Below are 6049 nucleotides of genomic sequence, written 5' to 3'. Positions count from 1 at the left end.
TTTCTTCACCCTCCCTAAAGTAATTTCAAATAAACTGCCCTCCTCCTCCTCCTGCTTCACCCAGCAAGGGAGCCACAGCGGTTGTGGTTACTTCCACCACTGGCAACATTCAATTACTCGATGACATTTTGTAAGTTGGTAACATCTCCATGTGGATGTGAGTGACAGGGGCATTTTTGAATTAGAGTCTGCTTTGCAATGCTTTGCAACTGGTTCTAAAATTATCCTTCCAGGGACGTGCGCTTATATCTTGCTTGACTTGGCTCTGTCGTTTTCTCCTTGGGCTAGTGAACAAATAAATGTTCAGGCAGTAGGCTGAAGTAATTTTCTGGTTGGGAGTTACCTTGCGAAATTATGCAGTGGGAAAGGAATAAAAAGGTAGGTTTTGATGATGTGAATTTCTGTTGCTTAGCATGCATTTCAAAGTGCTACTGAATTTCTAATTAAGCTGAAGAAGAAAAGTATGCCCTGCGGTGAAGGCCCTGGCAGGCCACAACAAGCAAACAGGATACAAATGCTTCACATTGAAGATAGACAAGCTGAGGAATTTCCTTTCAAAGTCCTGAATATCTGCTGGTTAATGCACTTTGGTAATATACATGTAGGCAGCGAGGAATACTACTTCTTTAGTATAAAATGAGATAAGACATTTCTGCGTGCCTCTAACTACTGAGGTTATAAGCCAAGTCAAAGCTACAAATTTGGTGCTTAAGTATGTGTGTGTGATAATGACTTCCAACAGCCCCTAGATTGTAATCAAATAGATAAACCTATTTAAAGTCTAGATCTAGCTATGATCTCTTCATAAAAGACTGTATTTATTTTATAAGTATCTATTGAAAAAACCTGGAGTCCTGGTGTGGTGTTGTGGGCTGTGGGTTAAAGCTCTGGACTGCAAAGTCAGTTGGTACCACAAGGTTGGTGGTTAAAGCTCACCAGTTGCTCTTTGGAAACCCTATACAGGATCACTATGGGTCAGAACTGACTTGGCAGCACTTAAAAATAAACTGAAAACATCTAAAGAAAAATGAATCACTTTTCAGAGATTATTTTTACTGTAATTACACATAGTAGATACAATTCTTTCCTCTTCAAGTTGGTTATAAAATTAGAAACATACTTAACACTAATGAGCTTTTATAGTCCTAACACCTACCTCCCTACACCCATGCCCCTGTGAATAGCACTTTAAAATCTTTATCTTTTGAGATAGGTTGCTTTTCTATGATAATTATTTTGATTTGGGTAACAATTTTTTTTTTACAATTTGTTTGCTAATTATTCTCTAAAATTCAGCTATGAAAATGATTAATGATTGAACATATGGTATGCTTTTCAGGCAATATAAATACTTCTAATTAAAAAAAAAAAGTATTTTTTTTGAAGTCATGATAATTTTTCTGTTCTCTCTTAGTGAGGGCTTACCACTACTCACGGGTATTTTGTACTTGTATACTTAACTCCTCCTGCCTCCGTGTTTTGTCACAGTTTGTCAGATACAGTCTCGTCTGCTTTCTGTAACACTAGAGGAAGGAATAATGTTGAGAGAACTTTATGTGCATTCTTTTTCTTTCTGACAGAAATATTTGACAATAAGTATTGTTTGAACTCCCACTTTACTAAGGACATTTTAGCTGTGCACTCAATGTACAGTGATACCCAGATATGTAAACAATGCAAACAATTCTCAGACAGAGGAATTACATGGAGCATTTAAAGCACATAGAGATAGATAGATAGATAGATAGATAGATAGATAGATAGATAGATAGATAGATAGATAGATAGATAGATGATAGATAGATAGATGATAGATAGATGATAGATAGATAGATAGATAGATAGATAGATAGATAGATAGATAGATAGATAGATAGAGATAGCTCTTGGCATGGCAATCCGAGGAACAACAAAACAAAATGTTGCCTGGCCCTACATCATTTTCATGATCACCAAAATATTTGAGTCCACTAGGGTACCAATCTACTGCACCAAGGGTCTTCTCTCTCACTGGCCCTCTACTTCACCAAACACAATATCCACCTCAAGTGACTGATTCTCTCTGTTGATGTTTCCAAAGCAAGAGAGTTGGACAATGTTGTGATGACTTGGTGGTGTACAGACACAACAAAAACAATTTTCAGAAGTAGTTTATCAGGCCTTTCTTTTGAGTCTGTCTTAATCTGGAAGCTCTGTTGAAGTCTTCTTACCATGGGTGACTCTACTGATATTTGAAATACTAGTGCCATAATGTATAGCATCATGGCGGTGGTGGTGGTGGTGGTGTGCTGAGGAGTCAGTTCAGACACATAGCTACCCTGCATAGGGTTTCCAAGGCTGTAAATCTTTATGGGAGCAAAAAGCCTCATCTTTCTCCCATGAATGACTGATAGTTTCGAACTACTAACCTTCAGGTTAGAAGCCTGACTTGTAACCATTATGCTATCACAGCTCCTAAATACACTATAAAAGCACCATGCAAGTTACTACAGTAGATATGTGGACAGTGAGAAGCACATAGCAAATGGGTCTAACATAGCCTTAGTGAGGTTAAGGCTTTCCAGAATAAGAGGTATGAGCATTATTTGCAATATTGTCCTAATCCATGCTTTTAGGAGACTTTAATGTTTTTCATGATCTCTAAATTCAGGTGGGATACATTCAAGCTCATATAAGGCTCTCGTGGACTGTTTTAATATTATTCCACTTCAGCCTGAACTTGCATATGAGCAACTGATGGTCTGTTCCACAGTATGTCCCTGATCTTCTTTTGGCTTTTCCATCATCTCTACAGATGTAATCAATTTGATTTCTGTGTATTCCATCTGGTGAGGTCCGTGTGTTTTCTGTTGTTTAAAAAAGGTATTTACAATGAACAAGTCATTGATCCTGCAAAATTTGTTTGTGCTATCTCCAGCATCGTTTCTATCACCAAGGCCACATTTTTCAACCACTGACCCTTCCTGTTTGTTTCCAACCTTTGCATTTCAATCAACAGTACTTATTAATACATCTTGATTGCACGTTGATCAATTTCAGACTGAAGAAGTTAGTGGAATTCTTTAATTTCATCATCACTGGCTTTAGTGTTGGTGTGCAAATTGGAATAATAGCAGTATTAACTGGTCTTCTTTGTAGGCATATGGATATTATCCTATCACATACAGCATTGTTCTTCAAGACAGATCTTGGTATGTTCTTTTTTGATGGCGAATGCAACACCATTCCTTCCCAATTTGTCAACCCAGCATAATAGACAATGTGATAGCTAGACTCAGATTGTTGTTGTTGTTGTTGTTATGTGCCGTGGAGTCAGAACCGACTCATAGCGACCCTGTACAGGGTTTCCGAGGGTGTAAATCTTTACGGGAGTAGAAAGCCTCATCTTTCTCCCGCGGAGCAGCTGGTAGTTTCGAACTGCTGACCTTGCGGTTCACAGCCCAAGTCGTAACCACTACGCTACCAGACTCAGATGGTCAATACCAATTCATTTCAGCTCACTAATGCCTACGGTATCAATGTTTATGCATTCCATTTAATTCTTGAAGATTTCCAATTTTCCTAGATTCATACTTCATACATCCCATGTTCCAATTATTAATGGATGTTTGCAGCTGTTTCTCTTCATTTTGAGTTGTGCCCCATCAGCAAATGGAGGTCTTGAGAGTCAACTCTACCGAGGAGGCAGCTCTTTCCCAGTCGTATTTTGAGTGCCGTCTAATGTGAGGGACTCATCTTCCTGCACTGTATCTGATAAAATTCTGATGTTCTTCATGTTTCAATATTCAATAGTCTGATGCTGACAGTGTTCCACTGCTATTCATAAGGTTTTCAGTGACTAAATATTTGGAAGTAGTCTGTCTCTCCTTCTTCCTAATCTCTCTTCAGCTGAAACCTGCCCACTGTGGGTGACCCTGCTGGTATTTAAAATACCCATAGCATAACATGTAGCATCACAGCAACATGCAAGCCACCATAGTACGACAAACTGACAGACGGCAGATTTTATGCATTCGACATTGAAGACCAAAGACCAGAAGAGTTGTGGGATGGCATCAAGAACATCATACAGGAAGAAAGCAAAAGTCATTAATAAGACAAGAAAGAAGGAAAAGATCAAAAGAGATGTAAGAAGAAACTTTGAAACTTGCTCTCCAATGTTGAGATGCTAAAGCAAATGGAAGAAATGAGGAGGTAAAAGAGCCAAATAGAAAATTTCAAAGGTCAGTTTGACAAGACAAAGTCAAATATTATAAACAAATGTGCAAAGACCTATAGTTAGAAAGTCAAAAGGGAAGAATACGTTCACCATTCCTCAAGCTGAGGGAACTGAAGAAAAAATTTAAGCCTCAACTAGAAGTATTGAAGGATTCTATGGGCAAGATAATTGAATTATGCAGAAAGTATCGAAAGAATATAGAAAGAATACAAAGTAACTATATCATAAAGAGATGGTTGATGTTCAATCATATCAAGAGGTAGAATATGATCAAGAGCCAATGGTATTGAAGGAAGAAGTCCAAGGTGCATTGAAATCATTGGCAATGAACAAGGAACTGGGAATTGATGGAGTACAGATTGCAATGTTTCAACAAACTGACACAGCACTGGAGGCACTTACTCATCTACGCCAAGAAATTTGAAAGACAAATACCTAGCCAACTAACTCAAAGAGATCCATATTTGTACCCATTCCAAAGAAAGGTGACCCAACGGAATGAGGAAATCATCGGACAATATCACTAATATCCCACACAAGAAAAATTTTGCTGAAGGTAATTTAAAAATGACTGTAACCACATATTCACAGAGAACTTCCAGAGGTTCAAGCTGGATTCAGAAGAGGATGTGGAAAAAGGGATATCATTGCTGACATCAGATGGATCTTGGCTGAGGCAGAGAATATCAAAAAGATGTTTGTCTGTGCTTTATTGACTATGCAAAGGCTTTTGATTGTGTTGATTGTGACAAACTATAGACAGAATTGTGGAGAAAGAGTATTCTGGAACATTTAATTGTGCTCATGAGGTACCTGTGCATAGACTAAGAGATAGTTATTTGAACAGAACATGGGAACACTGAATGTTTTAAAATTAGGAAAAGTGTGTGCCTGGGTTGTATTCTTTCACCATACTTTGTTCAATCTGTATGCTGAGCATATAATCTGATAAACTGATTTTATGAAGAACAAAGTGGCATCAGGGTTGGAGGGAAGACTCATTACATAGCCTTCAATATGCATATAATACAACCTTGTTTGATGAAAGTGAAGAGTACTTAAAATACTTACTGATGAAGATCAAAGACCACAGCCTTCTGTATAAGTTGCACTTCCATGTAAAGAAAACAAACATCCTCACCACTGGACCAATAAACAACATCTATAAAAATGGAGAAAAAATTGAAGTTGTCAAGGACTTCATTTTGCTCAGATCAACCATCAACACTCATGGAAGTAGCAGTCAAGAAATCATGGGACGTAGTGCATTAGGCAAATCTGTTGCACAAGCCCTCTTGTTTGCTAAAAGGGAGGGTTAGAGAAAAAGAAGAAGACCCCCAACAAGATGGATTGGCACAGTAGCAGCAGCAATGGGCTCAAATGTAGCAATGATTGTGAGGTTGGCCCAGCCTTGAGCAAAGTTCTGCTATATTGTGCATAGGGTCATTATGAGTTGGTACCAGCTTGATGGCACCTAACAACAACAACAACACTTTACATCACATAACAATGTATCTACTAATGATTATGTTAATTTATTCATTCAACATGCATTTTTGGAGCACTCGGGATATACCAGTAGAAAGGAGTCAAAGTTATACCTATCCTATGGAGCTTTCATTTTTATAGGGGAACATTTATTCCTTGATATATATAAGGTATATTTATACAAATATACATTCATGTAAAAATAAAGCTATATAAATTGTAGCACACATTATTGTTTTTAAGTGCCAATGACTGGTTTTAACTCATAGTCACCCTGTGCAGTGTATAGAGTTTTTGAGGAGCTGCTTGCTAGTGGATTTGAACCGCCAACTTTGTGGTTAG

The 6049-nt window shown here is 37.9% G+C and overlaps 1 pseudogene; it reads left to right on the top strand.

The window, feature by feature from the left end:
* The first annotated feature begins 120 nt into the window (after positions 1-120).
* The window catches only part of LOC102818141, a 37523-nt pseudogene continuing 31594 nt past the window's right edge, over positions 121-6049 (top strand).

The sequence above is a fragment of the Chrysochloris asiatica genome, unplaced genomic scaffold, assembly GCF_000296735.1.
Source record: "Chrysochloris asiatica unplaced genomic scaffold, ChrAsi1.0 scaffold00093, whole genome shotgun sequence".
NCBI classification, from domain to species: Eukaryota; Metazoa; Chordata; class Mammalia; order Afrosoricida; family Chrysochloridae; genus Chrysochloris; species Chrysochloris asiatica.
The sequence above is the reverse complement of the archived record's forward strand: the minus strand, read 5'-3'. Positions and strand labels throughout refer to the sequence as shown.